Source organism: Ixodes scapularis, unplaced genomic scaffold (assembly GCF_016920785.2).
Source record: "Ixodes scapularis isolate PalLabHiFi unplaced genomic scaffold, ASM1692078v2 PGA_scaffold5__190_contigs__length_132052651, whole genome shotgun sequence".
Classification (NCBI taxonomy): Eukaryota; Metazoa; Arthropoda; class Arachnida; order Ixodida; family Ixodidae; genus Ixodes; species Ixodes scapularis.
The window spans coordinates 40,004,565-40,025,297 of NW_024609880.1; the positions used below are offsets into that span (position 1 = coordinate 40,004,565).

At 44.5% G+C, this 20,733-nt stretch overlaps 1 pseudogene; it reads right to left on the reverse strand.

The window, feature by feature from the left end:
• Positions 1–18,846: 18,846 nt before the first annotated feature.
• Positions 18,847–19,929, reverse strand: LOC8052974 (annotated as a pseudogene).
• Between the last annotated feature and the right edge of the window lie 804 nt (positions 19,930–20,733).

Consider the following 20,733-nt stretch of genomic DNA (forward strand, 5'->3'; position numbering starts at 1 on the left):
CGGCGCGAGCGCGTCCGCTCGCGCCGACCGCAAAAGTTTGCAAAAGTAAAAATGCATATCAGCTTTTAAGTTTTCAGGGCGGCACTGCAAATTGTGCTACAAGTCGTTTTTGTATTATCTATTATCTTGGATCGAGAATTTATGCCGAGGGACGTCTGCTTTTCGTAAATGGTAGGGCGTGCTGGCCGTAGCAGGGAAAAACTCGCTGCGCAATCACGTGACCGCTTCGCTCTTGCTTTTAGTGCGGTTAAATTAGTAGTCACAAAAGTAGAAATATAAGTTGAACGACGCATTTAGGTTTGTTTTGATATTGTACAATATGTTTTCTTGCTGCTCATAAATTATAAAACAATGTTTCCCCACACTTGCGGGAACAGAATCTGCTGTAAGATCGGTAGCAGAATGCATAGACATCGGCATCAGTAATGGCGGCAACCCTATCGCTGGTTGGTATTGTCGGAATTTTTCGATAGAAATTGCAGAGAAAATGCAAGCGAGCTGGTGAACTTTCAACATTGTAAAACCCTAAACTTAGGGCAAAAAAAAGGAAACAAAAAGAAGGGGACCTGTGACTGTATTTTTTCCTTTTCGTGTTCTTTTTTTGTCTCAAGTCTTGGGTTTTACAATGTTGAGATTTTTCGTTTTACTTCTTTGCTCTCCGTCCCCCCAATGGTGTCAGTCCACAGTCTCGGTTTTGCGCCTAGGTGTCTGCATACGTCTAAAGACCACTAAAGAATATGGCGACACTTCTAGCTAATATATAGATAGTTTATAAGGTATGTACCTCAGCTGTAGTACAGAAAGGTCGGTCTTTCAAATCTTTATTGGAACGAGCATGGATGCATCAGCTGGCTGGTGAATTCCTATAATTTGGCTAAACGCTGCCGTAAAGAAGCAGAAACACGATGCATAACTAAAGCACTACCAAACGCACCCACAGCCGCCGAGATGTGCCCCAGACCAGGAGCTCGCACTTGTTGCCTGTTCTGTGGTACATCATAGGGTGAAATAGAGCATAGAGACTGTGTGCGTTTAATGTCTTCGCTTTGCAACGAAGTAACCTGGCACTCGTTAACTATCCTGTCAGTGCCCACAATCTTGCAGCTTCTAGAATGACAAGTATATTAATTTTTTTTTTATTTATTTCAGTACAAGTATTGCAGTATTCGTATCCCAGAATACATTTTCGAGTATACCTGCCCAGCCTGGCTATCCTCCTGATGTGCAGCTTCTATGTGGCATATAGATGGTCCTTGTCCCTAATTCCGATACTAGGAAAACTGAGTGGCAGGCTACCCTAAAATAACGAGCAAGCGCCCTCTCAAAATTTTGAGATAACAAAATATTGGGGATAAAGGCTTTTTAAATCATGAATTAAAAACAATACACCCACACACACACACACACACACACACACACAATTGTGTGTATGTTTATACAGCCTAAAGTTAGTCTGCTTTGATGGGCAACTTATCTCGGCTTTAGATGAGCAATTTAGCCAGTGCAGTACAACAGCTAGGCCTCGGTCTTTTAATGTGCATCACACAGTATAGATACACGACCACAGGCCGGTACGATGCTCATCCAGATCGAAACGGGCAGGAGTGGGGATTGATCTCTGGGTTCCGCAGCGCAAACTTTCGCTCCATGTGCTTCGAGCTGGTGTGTGCTAGCCCACTTATCAAAGCATGCATATATATACTGTGCATGTTGTTTTCACATGTTACAAAATGTGGGGGTGGGCGCTTGGAATGGGTGGATGCTCCGTGTTGATATATGTCGGTTTGTACAAAATACACAAACACACAAAAAAAATAATAAAAAACACCACTGACTTTCAACAAAGGTTTATTATTTCTTTCTCTTCATCCCTCCTTAGTGTTACCACTAATAGTGTTAACTTTTTAATGGCTACTTAAAAATAGTTACCCCTTATTGGATTCATATGCACAATGTTTGACAGTAATGAGCCTACATAGAAATAAACTAGTGCATTAGAGAAAAAAAACTGCCGGTTTGTAACTTTAATATTTCCACATCATTTCAGCAGCACTCCATCCAGCCCGGCATGTTGCAAAATTGTGAGCCACCATTGCCGAGAAACATTGCAGGAATCTTGAACACACCGGCGTGATTTTCCTCCAAGACTATTGCGCACTATCCCCACCGCAGTTCCATGAATCTGACTTGAACTCTTATCCCACGCACCCCACTCGCTGGATTTGGCACTGTCACTTTGATCCATTCCCTGCACCCAAACGAGATCTGAAAAGACAGCCACTCCGGTAAGAAAGCCGTCATAAACGCTGTACGTGACTGGCGCGACGACCAAGAGAAATAACTTTTTTTTTCTACGGGTGGGCACCACTAGGAAAAGTGCCTAACACTCAAACGGGACTTTGCAAAGAACTGTTAAAGGCTATTTGGCTTTAACTACGTAGAGTGCTAGCCAACAGTTTCTCGTTACGCTTCCTTCATATTTTTGGTTGCGTGTATTTGTGCGTTGCCAGTGCTCCTGTTGCAAACTTGCTGTTGTGCGTGCCAGTGTAATATGCCTGAAATAAATTGGTTTGTAAAGTTGCGTGCAAGGATGACCAGTTATAGACTGAGAAGTTTGATTGTGGGGTCTTGCGCACATAGTTGACCAAGCTGATCACCTGAGAATATCTTACGTCTTATATTTTTTTTATCGGTTTCAGAAAAATGAGACGTTTCATAGTTCGACTGCACATGCTTCGGGAAGGGTATGCGGCCAGAAGTGCCAGTATTCTGTAGTGGAAATTGGTGCTGATGCAGCCTCGCAAGTGGTTAACACCACCAGGATTTGAAACGAGGACAAACTGAGATGAAAGTGCTTACTTTTTGAAGCTTCGGGGAAAAGATACCGCCACCAGGGTTTGAAACGAGGACAAACTGAGATGGGAGCGCTTATTTTTGTAGGTTCTGGAGAAAGAAACCTCACTGGCAACGTTCAAAGCTGTGCCCGACACGCAGCGCATCTTTTTGCAGCTGCATTTTGAAACCCTGTTGCTGAAACAATGTTTATACTGCCCGAGATCGGTTTCCCTTCATGTCTGGGCTACGTATTTGCCACTGCCGTGTGTCAGTTGGGCCAGGTTTTTGTAATCTCAAAAAGTCCGCTTGACCTCGCACTGTGCCAGACAGTGCGAGGTCAGGCAGGCAAAGCCAGCCCTCGCACTGTCTAGCACAGGCCCCAAGTCACTCGGGCGCGGCTATCAGCGGCTTGCAGACATGTGCATACAATTCATCGCAGATATTCTGAGGCGAGCATAGCTAGGACAAATCTGACACCTGCTGTTTGCAGCATGCATGCACATCAGATAGAGGGCAAATATGTGCATATCACATATTGCAAAGGCTGAGGTAAGTAAAACAAGGACAATCCTTGACATCAGCCAATTCATTCACACGAGCCCAGTCGTCGCTGCAGGTGAGGCTGCAAGTGAGGACGATGACAGTAAATCGCCGGTCGGCTTGTGGAATATTTTCTCACTGCCCGCTTCCTTCGCTAAATTTGCAAAATAATCGCTACACTTGGAGTCGGCTTTGTGCTGCACTGTGGGTGTACGAGTGCGTGCACGCTGCCCGCGAGCATGCTTCAGCTCCTCGAGTGCTCGCGCAATAAAAGCACTGGTCGAGGCAGCTGCGCTTATGGTTTAGCACTATCGGAAACAGCGTGAGCGTGAACGCGCCTCCGTTCACGCTCATATTGTTTCCGATAGTACCTTCTCCAGTGGAGCACAACAAAGCTGACATCGGGTATAGGTATCTTTCGCCGAAAGCGTGAAAATGCACTTGTCCGTTTCGAACGGAAGCGGAGAGCGCGATTGACTCTTGCCGAGGCGTGACAGCGTATATATGCAAAGCGCAATCCCCACGTGCACCGCTTGTGTTCCATTGGCGTCTCACGTACTGTACATGCCTCACTGGCGCGATTCCTGTTGAGGGCAGCAACGGGCAAACGATGTTACGCCCGTGGATACTGCCAAGCGGCGAGTTGGGTACCGCGGTAGGGCAGACGAAGACTAAACAACACCGCAGCAGCGGGTCGTGCGAATGGTAAAATCAGTACCTACACTGGGGCGTTTTAGCGAATGACAAACGAGCTGGGTTTATTTTCAGGCCGTAAACAACTTCGGAACGCCGGCTGCGGTCGCGGGTCCTTAGGCCTAAACACACCCTTCCGTCTTGGCGTACGTGAACGCTACGGCGTAATGCATAAAGCGGCCGTAGCGTGCTGCCCAGTCAGCAATGAGACCTGTGCGCGTATGTTATCCACTGTCACACCAACGATGTCTTCCAATATCTAGCACTGCATCACTGCATTTTCTCGACTGGGGCGTGGAGTAGTCCAAGTCCAAAACGGCGGTCGTCTGCTCAACGGTGGTAGCGGGGGGGAGGGGGGCTGCACGCAGCTTAGAAGAGCCCATAGTGGCGTGGTACCACGTGACTCTGTCAGCCAATCGCGGTATGCTTCCCTCCTCCCTTTCCTCCTCTCCCTCCTTCTTTTCTCTCTCGCGGGGCTCTGCCAGGGGGCATCTCCGAATATGCGGCCGGGAACCCCCAAAACAAACATCAAAAATGAGAACGTTGCTCTTCCGGAGCTTGACGGATAACCTGTGCGGCTTACTCGTTTAAACGAGTAAAGGCCCGTTCACACTCTTGCGACCGAGTACGACTGAGAGAGACGAGATCTCTTAAAACTTGTTAAATGTTTTTAGAATGAGGGAACACACTGGCATTGTGGCGCCATCTATGCGGTGACCCTGGAACTGCATTTCACAAGAGCGAAGGTTTTGCGGGATTTCCGAGGTCAAATGTGCGTAATACCCATAGAAAGGCTCGTTTATAACATTGAGAAAATTCTTTCGAGCCAAGAAAAAAAGGATAATGCGCGAGAAATAAAAAAAAAAATATGCCGGACCGCCGAGTTTAAACTGCTTCCCAATAGATGGCGCCAGTTTGTTTTATGGTTTAAGAAGTTTTAAGGAACCCATGTTTAAGAGGTCGCAAGAGTGTGAACGGGCCTTAAGCCGCACAGGGTGACTGGGAAAAAGCGGCTGGGAAAATTGCCGACCACAGGTTACGGACATCTTGATGTGTGTTCAGAAAGCAAACATGTCGGTATTTCTTTCTTTTTTTTCAAGTGTTAGCTTAAGCTGGTACTTTTCGAAATGTTGTTAAGACGAGCTCGTTTTGGGCGCCCGCCACGTTATTGTGTAGGGGAAAAGAAGCTGGACGGTAATGAACGTATTGCGGGGTTCTGTACCGGCCCCCAGTGCCTGGAGCACTGCTGGCCGGCACAGCCTAAACATGCTTACGTTCTGAACACACGTCAACATGTCCGTAGCCCGTGGTCGGCACTATCCCCAGCCGGTTCGTTTTTCACGTGGGTTTTGATTCGCGTTTGAACACGGCCTGCGAGGAGGTGTCAAACGCATTCCATGGTCTGCAAACGTCTCTGCCTTTCCGCCTGCTTGACTCCTTGCCACGCGACAACGCAGCGCATGCGCACTTGCGACAAATCGGCGCGAGAGGTGTCTGCCAATAAATTGCAAACGCTCCCCATGATTTCAGGTGGATTTTTTCTCGAATCTAGGTTCTCTATCCCCGGCGCATCCACCATCTTGGAACTACCGCCCGCCGTCTATAGGGCGTGTGACCTTGCGAATGCTCTCCACAATAACATTTCTCATCTCAGTGCTGCCCAAATTCAGCTACCCTGCGCTCTACCAAAAACCAGAAAATACAGTTTGAGTCACTCTGTTTGTGCTTTTAGAAGAAGGCGGAGTTACGTTTCTGTATCAGTGAAAGCTATGAACCATAGGGAGTTCATAGAAGGGGAAGATTGGGTTGGCCGTTGAAGGATCTATATTATACACTTTAACGCTCCGCCCCGCGCAGCAGCGGGATGTTACTGGATAGGATGGAATGAAAACGAGCTTCCTGGCGACTACTCCAGGGGTTTATTGTTTTGAAAGTATCCGGGTTTATCGAAGCAACACTTGTTTTCAACCAATTTCGTAGCAATAACTAGTACTGACCATGTCAATGGCACGAACGCCATATTCAGCTCAAGGGATATGAATTGATGCGCGTTGTTTTGTATCTAACACACGTTTATACCCAGAAAAAAGTATTCTTATTATTGCAAAAAAAAAAAAAAAACACACACACACACCCGCACACATCTGAATTGTTTCGAATTTTGAAGAATCGGGAATTTGACAAAAATAGACCTCGATAAGCTCCGAATTTTCGGAAATATTAAACTCCGAGAAATACCCTGTGCATTTTGCGACAGCCAAACTCCGAAAATAGGTAATTCTAGTTATAGACCGGAAATAAACGCCATATGGATTGCTTTCACAAACAAAATGGCTACGAACGCTTATTTTAGTATATCGCTTTTATTCCGACATGACGGTACGGCAACACATGTCTAGCTAGAGCAGTTGTAGGACGCGGCTAAATGCCGGTCCAATCTTTATCTGCCGAGCGTCACGTCAGCAGCGAATCAGAGTGTTTCTAGTGGCCCAGCGGTTAAGATAATTCGCTGTAAATGATCGTTCCCGAAGCGCTTACCACGACACAATCCGACGGTCACGTGCCAGCGAGGTTACGCTTTTACGCTGAAGATGTATTTACGTGGCTCTTGCTGACACTCTTGCAGTTCAAACGTATCTTCCTGGACGTCGGCTACTTCCCGCAACCCCGAAGCCACAAAAATGCTGCGGCGATTTGTTTCCACTTTCGCTGCTTTGCAGAGCCGTTCAGGCTGTCTTCGATTAGCAATGGTGGTAGTTGTGTTGATTTTTTAGCAGTCGACCAAGGTGGTTATTCCGTCATCGGCAGAGTTGAGCATTCGGGCTCGTTTAAATCGACATTTCGTAACATCGACATGACGTCGCACGGTCGTACCCGAAACCACCCCAAACAAGCGTTGTCCGAAAGGACTTTTTAAAAATTAAACCAATAGTGGCCCCTCTCTTGTGACTTTCTTCACCAAAGCGTCTGGGTACTGCGTTCAGGCAGAAGGAATGTCTGAGTGAGCGTAGTTCCGATTCTGGCGCTGGTCTTATTATTCTGATGCCGTCACGACTTTCCATCGAAGCTTCACGGACATTCACCAAATAATGTTGGGTTATCGTTTTATTCCATTAAAATACGTTTTAATACGTTGTTTTTTTTTTTTTAAATGTTGGTATTTGAGTAGTGCTACTGCAACCCGCTTTATGTTGAAGCGAAGACATGCGCTCTGAAATTGGTTTCCGTATCCCTTTAACCCGTGTAAGTAAGGTGGAGTTATGAGGGTGACTTCGAAAGTCCTCTCTGCACGGAGTAGACGAAGGCCGCCTCTGATGCATCTGGGGGACAGCTGATCCTCTGCAAATTCGTAAGTTCTGTCGTCAAGTTCATAAGACTTATAATAGAGAAAATGCGTCCACGATTAAGATACACCTTTGTTGAATGCGTCCACGATTAGAATACACCTCTGTTGAAAATGTCAGCTTTCTATACGTGCAGGCGCCCGATTTTACAATGCATTTTACATCGAAAGTAGTGAAAGCGCACAATAAAGGGGAATACGAAGGCGGAGAGGCAAACAGGACGAGCGCTGACTATCAACCGAATTTTTTATTGGAAAAAATAGAAACAGCAAAATGAAACCAGCAAAAGCCACGAATACTACAATTGTGACGAGTCATCAATGACTCGGCCACCACACGTGTCAATAAAGTCCACTTTCTTTTTGTGAAGGATAAGTGAGGGCTGACTGATACACTTATCAGGACATTCCTTCTTTATCATATAAGCCTCCAGTACCTCCCTCGCCACCTTTTCTTTACCTCTCCCAACGATTGTAGTGTCTTGAAAGTTGGGAATGCAGCGGCAATCTCTGCAATGTATGTGCAAATGGGCTCCTGTTGTTGAACGCAGTGATAAGGCATGTTCACGCAACCGTTCATTAAAGCACCTTCCGGTCTGGCCTGTGTAAACCTTGCCGCAGCCCAATGGAATTTTATAGATCACTTCCACCGCACGTTCCACGTATTTGGTTACGTGCTTCACGGTGCATTTCCGCTTATCTTTGCCTTTTTCTTTTATCTTCGGATATAGTTGAGCCAGTTAACGTGGTGCTGAAAATACCAGAGGTACCTCGAACCTTTCCGCCACTTTTTTTATATTGTGTGACACCCTTGTAAGTATGGCATCACGTGGGGACTTGCTCTCTTTTTTTGCTTGTCCTTTTGGCTTTTGCCCCTGAACTTCTTCAGAAGTTTTTCAGCCAGTGCGAGCATGAGGGAAGTAGGATACCCTGCGCTTCCAAGTCTCTTGACTTGACTACAGAGGCTGTCGTGCATGGCATGGTGACATGACTTTCCAATTGCCGTCTCTAGACATGACGACCCAATGCTCCGTTTCACCAACTTCGAATGCGCCGAATCATAGGGGAGGATTCCCTTGTGGGTACGCGGTTTTGTAACCTCAGCACACGTGTTCCCCTGTAAATTGCTTTCGCAAATCCAGAAACTGTAGAAACTTCCCATCCTGACGTTCAAGGGTGAACTTCAGGCCTCTAGAACTTTCTTTAAACACGCTCATCACATCTTCAACAACTTCACATACAGTAAGGGTTTCACAGTTTTGCAAAATCACTAAATAATCGTCTACGCACCTAAACAACTTGGTCACAGGTTTGCCTTTCAAGGCATTCTCAATTGCTCGGTCATACTTGGCCAAAAAAATATCACAGAGCACTGGGAAGTGCTCTGTGATGTTTCTGTGAAAAGCGGCAATGCACAGTGAAGCACGTAAACAAATAAGTGGAATGTGCGGCGGGCGTGATCTATAAAATTCCATTGGGCTGCGGCAAGGTTTACATAGACCAGAGTGGAAGGTGCTTGAATGACCGGTTGCGTGAACATGCTTTATCACTGCGTTCAACAACAGGAGCCCATTTACACATACATTGCAGAGATTGCCGCTGCATTCCCAACTTTCAAGGCACTACAATCGTTGGGAGAGGTAAAGAAGAGGTGGCGAGGGAGGTACTGGAGGCTTACATGATAAAAAAGGAATGTCCTGATAAGTATATCAGACAGCCCTCACTTTTCCTTCACAAAAAGGAAGTGGACTTTATTGACACGTGTGGTGGCCGAGTCATTGATGACTTGTCACATTTGTAGTATTTGTGGCTCTTGCTGGTTTTATTTGCTGTTTCTATTTTTTGCAATGAAAAATTCAGTTGATAGTCAGCGCTCGTCCTGTTTGCCTCTCCGTCTTCGTATTCGTCTTTATTGTGCGCTTTCACTACTTTCAACGTGCATAACCAACTCGCCTGCATCGCCACATTAGTTTATTTTACATCGACACCGTAGATCGATGCCGCCGTATACCTACTGGTATTGAATCCGATTGTGTCAACATCTCATTGCTTCGTAACAGAAATTTTGGATGAATGTATGGGCACATAGTGATAATAAACTTACTATAAACAGGAAAATCTTGATAATGTTTCTTTTCAATTTTAATATTTTTTTTATCTTCCCCCCCCCCCCCCCGCACACACACACGTAAAATACTCTTCCGGGGTTACTGTGCTTTTTCCCTCGTATACAAAAAACCCAATTCATCCGGAGGATGCCGTCCATGTTGCAATAACCCATGCCAGCTCTGCCCTTTCATTTTGGCAGCTGATCCTATTTCGAGCTGCGCAACAGCTTTCTTCATTAATATTAATAAACGTATAGACTTCAAAACTCCTGACATAATATATATATTAATCGCACGCTCTGAAATATTCAATATGTGGGGGAAACTAAAAATTCCATGAGGGACCGATTTTATGTTCACAAGTCTGGCATTGCAAATAAGGAAAATACACCAGTTCCTAAGCACTTCAACTCTGATGTATAAAATAACATCAAAGTGCATTAAAAAATTACCACCATGGAAATAAAATTTAAAAATGATTTGACACGTAAAAATAAAGACTCATATTCCATATCGGAATGTAGTTCGTTGGTTGTTGGTCCTTTTTTTTATTCAGGCAAACCCCAATTGCGTGGCGTAGTCCCGCAAAAAAGAAAGAAGGGAAAAGAGGGGTAAGGAAAAGTAAAAAGAAAAAAGATATATATATATATATATATATATATATATATATATATAAATTAACGAACATATGCAGATGAATTGACCCGACTTCATCAAATGAATAAAAAAAATTTTTTCAGGAACCTGCCGGAAGCCAAAATAACGGCGGAGCCAGGATTTGAACTCTGAGCTTCCCAATGTCCGGTCGGGTGTGCCACCACTACACCAGTCCACCTTCGCTTTCTGGTGTTTCCTATCTGTCGTATTAATGCACAAGAAACGAAATGTATCCAATCGGAGGTATTCTGTAAACACACGCCGTTTGGTATCACGTGGTACGTGCTCGTTTGTGCTCCAGAAATCTTCCCACCGTTCTGTCTCGTCCCGTGTACATGTAGTATTTTTTTGTTTATGAGCTTTTAGAGACACGATATCATCATCATCTGCGAGAATCAAGAGTCACGTTATTGAATATTCAACACGGGCGCTTCCGACCATCGTACTTGGCCTCCGAGGAGGATATAAACAAACATATGCACATGAATGAACCGCACTTAATCCAATCAATCAAAGAATTAAAGTTTTCAGGAACCCGCCGAATGCCAATATAACGGCGGAGCCAGGATTTAAACTCTGGGTCTGCCAATATCCGGTCGGGTGTGCTAACCTCTATACCACTCCACCTTGACTTTCCGGCGTTTCCGATCTGTCTTATTAATGCACAAGAAACGAAATGTATCGAATCGGAGCGTTGAAAGTCTATTGGCCACGTGAATTCCATTTCCCCGCTAAACGTTTTGGAAAATAAACAAACAAGCAAACAGGCAGACTTTTTTTTTTTTTTTGGGGGGGGGGGGGGGGGGGGGGGCAGGGGCTTGCGTTAAACACCACTTCATGCTTGAAAAGTCAGCAATTAAGACTAAACATAAAGGAACGTTGCCAGCGATTTCTATTTTGTTGAATCAGACATAATATATTTTTGAATCGCCTTTAACCCGATATTAAAATGTTACATTTCTTGTCTATGAAATTATGTTAGGTGTTGCTTACAATTCAGTTTGCGGTTAGGGTACCCGTTTCCTTAATAATAGGCGAGTTAATTATTCTCAACCGGGGTTTATTTAAAAATTATACCTCACCGCAGGTTAAAAAAAAAAAAAAAATCTAACGTTTGTCGTAGGCCTTACCGTTACATTACGCGAAACGTCCCGCTCGAGGAACCCTTTCTTTTTTGTTAGATTTAAGAAAACTTTCCACATTCGCGAGGTTTCCTAACTGACCAAGGAAACGTTAATCTTGGCGCGAATGTGATCCCACTTTGTTCTGGGCTTTCCTATCAATTTCTATTGTTGAGTAAGCAGAGTTTATTGCTTTGCGTCCTCTACATGTCCTTGAGTTCTATTACTTTACTGACGTTCAAGCAAGCGTCACTTTCCTGCGTAAGTTGCTGATTCCAAGACTGTAAAATGAACAATCGTCATTGTATGCCTAGCTGAGACAGAATGCATCGCGGAGGCATTGTTTGTACTCCTACGGTGAAGCAAGCGCGGATTGTTTTGCTAAAAAAAGTAATGGTGGTACCACCGTATTTTATACAATGTGGTATCGGGGAAAAATGAAATCCGAACAGAGGAGCGCGTGGCTCGCGGTACAGGCTGTGCCGCCTGGAAGTGAGCCTAGGAGCGAGGGTGCGTGGCCTACTTCGATGTGTTCACGCCTCTTGATTGGCGCTCCCCCAGCTTTGGCAGTGCGCCTCTCAGTGCGCTGAAAGCTGTAACCGCTATCTTTGCCTGCTCGGCGAGTGCGGCGAGCTTCTTTGCACTGCACGCGCTGAGCCAGCAAAGATAGCGGTGATAGCTTTCAGCGCACTAAGAGGCGCACTGCTGAAGCTTGGGGAGCGCAGAGGGAGGGGCGTGAACACGTCGGAGTAGGCCACGCACCCTCGCTCCTAGGCTCACTTCCAGGCGGCGCAGCCTATACCGCGAGCCACGCGCTCCTCTGTTCGCATTTCATTTTTCCCCGATAGTACATTCCTACAAATTCAGGCAAACTTGTTCGAAAACTGTTGCCCACAATGTTGAGTCATTTTTATTCAATACCCGCCATGGAATTGTTTTCATCACTCTTAAAAAGGGTGTAGTTTTACGCATTTTGCCACCTATACTACACCCCAAAAGTCCTGTTCGACGTACGTTAGCCTTACTTCAAACTAACGGCCCCAACGTTTGCGAGCGGCTTGGTAACGGTGCTGTATAACTTATTAAACAGATAAAGTATATAGCAAAGACTATAACAAAAAAGAATCGTGAGGTTTTGCTGTAGGGCCAAGAAAACCCCGAGGTTTATTTTTTTTATTTAGTACATCTGCGGACCTTTCGAGGCCCAAGCATATGTTTTGCGGTCAGTAACACGTGCAGTAGCTTTTTTTAATAAATTGTCCCACTCGGTCATCAAGCCACTCGTAAACGCTGGTACCACCTGTTAGACATGAGTGCACTGTGCGACGGACTGAAGTTTTGGGATGGTATATGTGGCAAGGGGTGTAAGACTACACCCTTTTTTTAGTGTGATAAGTGGTCGACATTTCCTGACACACTCATTAGTTGAAACCAAAATTACTTGATCACTGAGCTGGATGTAGTCCAAAACCAATTGTCTGCTACATTTTACTTTTGTACCATTATACAGCTAGCGTAATCGCTGCGATAACGAGCTTAAACAAATATTCGCTCAAACCACGCCAAAGAGGAGCGCGCCTCTGCTTACGGGGAGAAATCCCCGTAAGCCCATACCGCCAACACTTGGTACATCGGGGTGTACAGCACTGACTACGAATATGAGCGATGGCTTCACATCGTAGACACTGATGAACACATCCAGGCATTGTGACAAGCGTTTTCACACCATAGATGTTAGGTAAGTGTGCATCCTTTTACAAAGAAAGACGCTCCCTCAGGACTAGTGTCACGACTAGTGTCATTGTTTCAGTCTCTTCAGGCTGGTAAAATCGCCATCATTCCTTTGAATATCTCTGACCGTGCCAAATGTCTCAAGAACATTGTTGTATTTTCTGTCTGAAAATGCAGTAGGAGCCACAGAAATCTCAGCTTGATCTCTTCATTAGAATGGGTTGATAATTACGCACCTTATTTTCACGCACACCTTGATCTTGCATTTGACTGCTTCATTGGAGAAGCTCGCAATTTAGGTGTGGCTCATCTATAATAGACCCACGTAGAGGACTTCCTTCAGCTCAATGGTCGAATAGAGCGCTTCCTCTCAGCCCCAGCATGCTACGAGAACCCTTCCCTTTCCGGCACGCCACCCCAAACACGCTCTCCAGTGCAAGGGTTATGTTTGTTTGCGAACCCGGTGAAACAGGACGTATTAACTTTGAACAAGATCAATAAATATTTCAGAGAGTTCACTGATGAGGTGGACTCGATACAGGCAGGAACTTGAAGAACACATTACAGCTAACTACTTTGTTAAGTTTTACGCTGGCCTCCCCGAATTGAACTGCTTAACTCTGCAAACTCTCGCAGTGGCCTTGTTCGAAGTATTCGCTACACAACGTACCCATATTTCTGCGAACTTACTTTCTGAAGATAAAGATGGAAGGCAAACGTGGGTCTTGCAAATTACAGATGTGCGTCTCCAAAATGTTCTACGACTTTAGTTAAGCGTTTCATTAGGAATGTTCGCAGCATGGTAACCAATATTGATCACCCAAACTCCTACTGAGACCGGGCTCAAGCAATGATCATATTTGCATATCACGCTTAGGATGAGACAGTTTCTTTAAATTCAATTACTAGAGACCCCCCCCCCCCCCCCAAATCCAATCTATATTTCTCCGTCCGGCCTGCTACGCCTCCGCTTTTCCGCGATTTCTCCTACAGGAGCAAAACTTTGCCTACCCCTGGTTGCTATCAGAAGGATAGCTGAGGTATAACAAGGCCAAAAATTGGGCGAGTTGGTTAATAAACTTACATGAATGAAGCAGCGCTAATTCGGCAAAGGACGAGAAACAAGACGTGCACAAGTACAGCACTGAAAAAGAACAGGGCGCGATGAAAAAAGAATGCAGTTCAACGAGTCATAAAGTTATGCGAGTTTGCTGATTATCTTACAAAATGGAAGCAACGCGAATTTGACGGGGAAAAAAGCCTTGGCACAAGAAATCCACACCCCTGTTTGTGCACTTCTCGGTTTTTGTTTTTTGCAAATTTGCGCATTTACCACAATTTAAAGATAGCTGTGTCTGGTTTCTGTCTCTAACTAAAGATACATTTTTGTTTTGTGAAAGCTGCTTCTGTGTGTATGCGTAGTTTAATCGCGTACCACCAATTTGAATGAACGAATTGCCGTCTTATGCAGAATATGATTTGCTAATACACGTTTCATATGTATGTTGATCAGACAATCAACATCCTTTGAACGAAACAAGATAGAGAAATTGGTCGGATTTAGCTTGCTTAGAAAGTATGCATTTTTGTTTATAAAAAATGTATATATATTTAGGATAGCGAAGACCCAAAAAGAATGAAGAAGAACGGGACAGGGCCTAAACAAACTCGCAACTAAGATTTTTACTAGAAGCCAGAGTGGTAGAGGAACAAGAAGATACCTCAATCCACACCTCGGCACGTGAATTTAACACCCTGCCCCTGAACGCTGACCACCCTACACGGGGAGGGGGGGGTCGTCTTTGTCAACTCTTTGACATCTATTTTCTTGTTCGATAACGTCAGTGATAGTTCACTGATGCAGTCTGTCCAACAGACTGCATCAGCCCCAGCTTCAAGAACAAATAGAAAGTATAAATTCAAGGATTGGATGAGAAATATCGTAACCCAATCAGAACTCTACGCTAAACGCTACTAGACCAACAGGTGTTTGAGGAACAAATGTCTGAGCAACAGACTAGAATGTTATGGAAAGAGCTCGGGCGAGCCTGACTAGGCAAGGTCATTCTGGCCTCCTTGTCTTTCACTCTCGGAGTAAGAGTGTCCGCGTATCTTTTAGATCATCGGAGAAGCGTATATATTCTCAATCATGCATGCGGGAATATAGTTACAACTCCTCCGCAGAGAAATCGTTAAGAACAACATGGTGCACGGTTTTGGGGTAGGGACATTTTGCGCGAAAGTGTATAGTAAAACAACTACTTAATAATAATAATAATAATAATAGCTTTATTTTCCATGTATAAGCCTGGTGGGGGCTGAGGAAAAAGCTGTTCAAGCAGCTTGACTGGTCCTCAGCCCCCTCAGATGCATACAGTGACAAGAAAGACATTTAGAAGACATTTAAAAGAACACAAGAAATTATATAATAATACAAGGTACTTTCATCATAACAAGGAACAACAGACAACTATCAGCAATACATGAAAAAGAATAGCACTGGCCTATAAAAGAAATCGGGAAGTTGTACACAAGAAAGGGAAAACTATCTAAATATTCTTAAGACGCTTTAACACAACATATATATATATATACATATACATACATGCATACATGCACATATATAAACACACATATATATATATGCACATACACATGCACATACATACAAGCACGCACACATATTATACACACGTACATACACATAACCAGTGACGCACATATATATACACACATACACACAGACATACATATGTGTGTTTTTATGCTTCGTACATTGCGCGAGGTTCACTATATCTGCGAGCGTACAGATCAAAATGAACGTGGTGATAGTTGTTTAAAAGGGATGGTAAAAGATAAAGGAGACATTCTTTTCCGGAGTTTAGTAGAGTTGTAGGGACTACCCAGCTCTCTTTGTGTCTTGTACAGTAACTAGAGGTTTTTATTTGCAGTTGGGAAAGATTGCGTATATTACTTATATTTCTCATTGTTTCTAATTTATAACGAGCACTCAAACGTTATCTGTATAGGTTGTGTGCCCTGATAACGCGAGAACGACGAAAGAAAATTGAACTTGGTGTTCCATAAGGAGCGTTATAGATGTGGCGAACATATTTGTTTTGTAATAAATGAATACACTGCAGGTTTGAAAATGTAGTTGTCCCCGACACTACTTGACAATAGTTTAAGTGTGAGTAAAACAGTTAATTACAAAGAAGCCATTTAACTTGCGCGGGAAGGAGGTATCAAGTGCGTCCAATTATGCCAGTAATTTGCGTTATTTTTGTTAGCAAGTAGTTTACATGAGCGTCCCATAGCATGTCGGCGGAAAATATGATACCGAGACACCTGAAATTATCTACCTCTTCTATACGACGTGAATTAAGGAAGATTTCTGGATGTGTAGGAACGGTCTTGTTTTTGGGCCTGAATATAACCGCCTTTGTTTTTCTTTCATTTACTTGCATAGCATTAGCTGCCGACCAGTTCTCGAGTGTTTTCATTGTATTATTACATCGATCTATAAGTTCATGAATATCACGGCCAAAGAAAATATGCTAGTCTCATCCCCATATACTATAAATTTTTCTGTGGGGCTAATATTTACAATATCGTTAAGATAAACGTTGAAGAGTAGTGGCCCTAATATGCTGCCCTGTGGCACACCACAAAGTACTGGTTGCGCCTTTGAGCGCATATTGTTAATCTGGACAACCCGTTTTCGGTTCGAGAAATAAGATTTTAGAAGCAATAAAACCCGTCCTCGGATACCGTAGCAGTTCAGCTTTTCAAGCGAAATGTAATGATTTACTAAGTCAGAAGCCTTTGGAAAATCTACAAATACAACACAAACGATGGCTTTATTTTCAAATTGCTTGAGTATATATTCTTTTTGTTCAAGTAATGCTAGTTCACTTGATTTGTTTTTACAAAAGCCGAATTGGAGTGGCGTCAACAAGCTATACTTATCAATAAATCCCGAAAGTATCGAGTGCAAAAGTTTTTCAAATACCTTTGAAAAAACTGACAGGATGGAAATTGGCCTATAATTTCCCAGATCATTTCTATCTCCCTTTTTGTAAAGTACTGTAATCTTTGCATTTTGCACATTTGATGGGAAGACAGCTGTCTCTAAAAAGGTGTTAAATATATCAGTGAGGATAGGCGCAATTATATCAGCTACATGCTTTACAGGCCGTATCTGGAGACCATCAATATCACAGCTACTGCTATTATTTAGACTTTTGATTACTGATTACACCTCAGGCGCGGTGACCGGTTGTAGAAACATTGATTTGTCATTTCGAACGCTCACATATTCGAGAGCAGCCGACGAGACCACGTGTAGTCAGGTTTGCGAAGAAATCATTAAAAGCGTCAGCTAATTCGGCTCCATACAATTCCCTTCCATTCACTCGTAGTTTCGAGATAGGAGCATGCGGAGAACCACGATTTAATAGTTCGTTCAGTCTGGACGATAACACGTCATGGCGATTGTCTTTATCGCTTAAAGCAGAGGAGTGGCATTCTGTTCGCTCAGATCGCAGCTTCTTTGTCAATTTATTTCGGTACCGTTTAAACATCTTCAAATCATCAGGTACACGAGTATTCAGGAAGCATCTGTATAGCTTGTTTCTAATTTTCATTTCTTTACGCAGCTCTGGCGTAATCAACGGCTTCCTTGTTTTTGACTGTGTTTACGTTCTTTAATAGGGAAGTGGTCGGTATATAGCTTTTTGAAAATGTCAATAAACTTATCGTAAGCATCATTCGCCTCACTGAAAATATCTGTTCTGTTCCAATTTTCCCGCAGCAATGCAACGCGGAAAGAATCAAGGGCTTTCTCCATAATTGATTGGTACAGAATTTTAGGGCCTTTGTTAGCTGCTAGTTGAGTCTTTTCCACACAAAGGAACAAAGGGAGATGGTCACTAACGCTGCAGGTTATACCTCCAGTCTTAGCGTACGACTGCAATGAATTTGTAATAAACAGATCAAGGACGGATTGGCATTCGGCTTTAACTCTAGTCGGAACATTAATCATGTTGACAAAACCATTAGATGTTATTGCAGTGTTAAAATTCCTGGCAGATTGGCTATTGTTACTCATGTCGATGTTGAAATCACCTCCAGCAATTAAGGCCTTTTTGTTTTCACCAATGAAGGCCAGAAATTGATCGTAGAATCTTAAAAATATCGAGATGTCTCCATTAGGTGGCCGGTAACAAACAGAATATACTGTCTTTATTGAACACAAAGAGAGTATCTCGTAGTCAGGCGTAATCAAACTGTAACAGTCAAGTAACTGACATTCAGCAATGTCGCAGAGCAGTAACGCAATTCCACCACCTCGTCCATTGGATCGGTTTAAGTAGTAAGTCGTATAGTTTGGTAACCTGAGCACATCATGTTCGCTCGTGCTCCAAGCCTCAGTCAACATAATGGCCGAAAGTTTAAGTGAAAATTCAGTAAAGCATTCTTCTAGACAAATTACCTTGTTCTTTACAGACCTTGTATTCAAATGAATACATTTCAGAAAAGCAGAAAAGCAGGAGCCCAGACACAAGCTGGTCAACGTCACTTTGCAAATAATAGCACTGATCGTCGTTCATGGCACATTATTTTCTAAAAAGTTCATCTGCAGCGTACTTGCGTTTTCTCCCCCTTACCACCCCCCCCCCCCCCCTCAAAAAAAAAAAAAAAAAAAGCGTTGCACACTTGAAAGGTTTGAGAGGTCGCATTGAGAGAAGATTCCTACCTCAAAAAACGGCGGCGCTAATCAGTCAAGTTGGCGCCGAAACGGCCCCGGGATGCTCTCCTAATCCCCGTGCAGGGGGGCGGCGTTCTCCGATGATTCACCCCTTCCCCCGGGATGTGCATCTAGCGGGGGAAACTGCTCCGCCGTTTTTGGCTTTTGCCGCGCACGTTGGCGTGTGACCTTGCTTGTCCCCTTGGAGCTTGCCCCTTGTTCTGGTGGGCGCGTTTTCCCCGGCGCGGCTGCCAGCGCTGGCGGGTTGGTCAGCCGCTGCGGTGGGGCTGCATCGTTTGGGGCGCGTGCAACGTCCATGTCCTGTTCTTCCTCTACGGTGTCCGATCCCTCTTCACTGCTTTCTTTGGGCGTTGCCGCCTCCGTTTGGTTAGAGACGGGGGCATGCGCTCGTCCCACCTCATCTATGCCGTTCGATCCGCTTCCGGTACATTGCCCGTCATCCAGGAGGTCGCTCTCTAGCAGCATGCTCGCCTGGCACTTGGTTTTGGCGGCGTACGTGGGCACACACTCCGATTCCAAGTGGCCGTGACTTCTGCAATGACGGCACCAGGACGCCCGGCATTGCCTTTTGATGTGCCCCAGTTGGCCGCAGCGGAGACACATCGGCGGTCGGCCTGGGACATATAAAAGGACAGGATATCCAGCCACTTTCCACTGATGTGGTAGGTCTTCCTTTCCTTTTCCATCCTTCATCGTGATTGTGACAAACCTTGTCGACGTTTCGACTTCGTATTCTCCACTTGGAGACTTCCATTTTTCCCTGCAAATTTTCGTCACGTTTCCATACTCCACGAGGGCCTTGCACACTTCTTCATCGGTTACGAACGTGGGGAGCTAGTTGACTCGTACCACGGCTTCTTTTAAGTTGGGGTCAATGACAATGCATCGTTTTCCTTTCACCGTAATCTCCTTCAGAGCGACGAGGCGTTCCTTATTGTCAGAGGAGTCCAGCGTGCAGACCCACACGTGATTGAACAAGAAAGCTCCCAGTCCAACCACGTGCTTCATGCCGACAGTTTCCTCAAGCGCTTCGGCGAAGTCCTGCGTGCGATAAGGCCTACCTTGAGGGTCCCCGTGTAAAAACACCGTCTCCGCCAGCCTCTTTCCACTCGGTAGCATAGGCATGATCATACGGTAGTCCGCGGAGGCCTGGTCGGCCGCCGTGGTGAGGGCAGCCGCTCCGTTGAACATCGCTCCTGTCCCGAGGAAGACGGAAGGGCACGTCCGTTCCCCACACGCGCTGCAGGGCGTGTCACTTATATCGTTGTTCCCAGATTCGTTATATCTCGTGTGACCTGAAAAACCACCGCGGAATTGTCGCATGCGCATGATTAAAAGGCTTAAACTTATGTCAATACCACCAAAATGCAAATCATTATTTTCATGCTTTCGTTCAAGTACCGAACCAGTGAGAGGATGGTCTGAATTCCGAGGCATAAAAAGAATGATGGCCAATGAACAGTACCCTTTGTAGGAGCATTGAAACTTTTACACACGCTTCGCAGTTACGCGTATACGTTTTTTTTTCTGGGATATTTTAAAAATAACAATAAACTACTTCGGAATTTTGGAAATACATTTTGACATTTACGATTCTCCGACCACCTAAATAGCGTGATCGGTTCACTTGCAGTCTTAGGGATTTACAACGTTGGGAAAAAAAGAAGGCCAAAACCAGAGAAGGGTTGCCAAACCCTCATGGGTAAATTTCCTGTATATCGTGATAGCAGCAGGGCAACGGATGCTTACCGTTTCTGAAGACGACGATTGGAAGAAGTGGTAAGATATCTGAGTTAGTAACCCGACATAATAGAGGTCAAGCTGACAAGAGCGAAATCAGAATGGAATTGATAATTTTGCTGAATGCATCAAAAGTAGCAAAAATGTAGCTGACGTTGCCTAGAATTAGTCTGGTACCTATACGCAATGTATTAG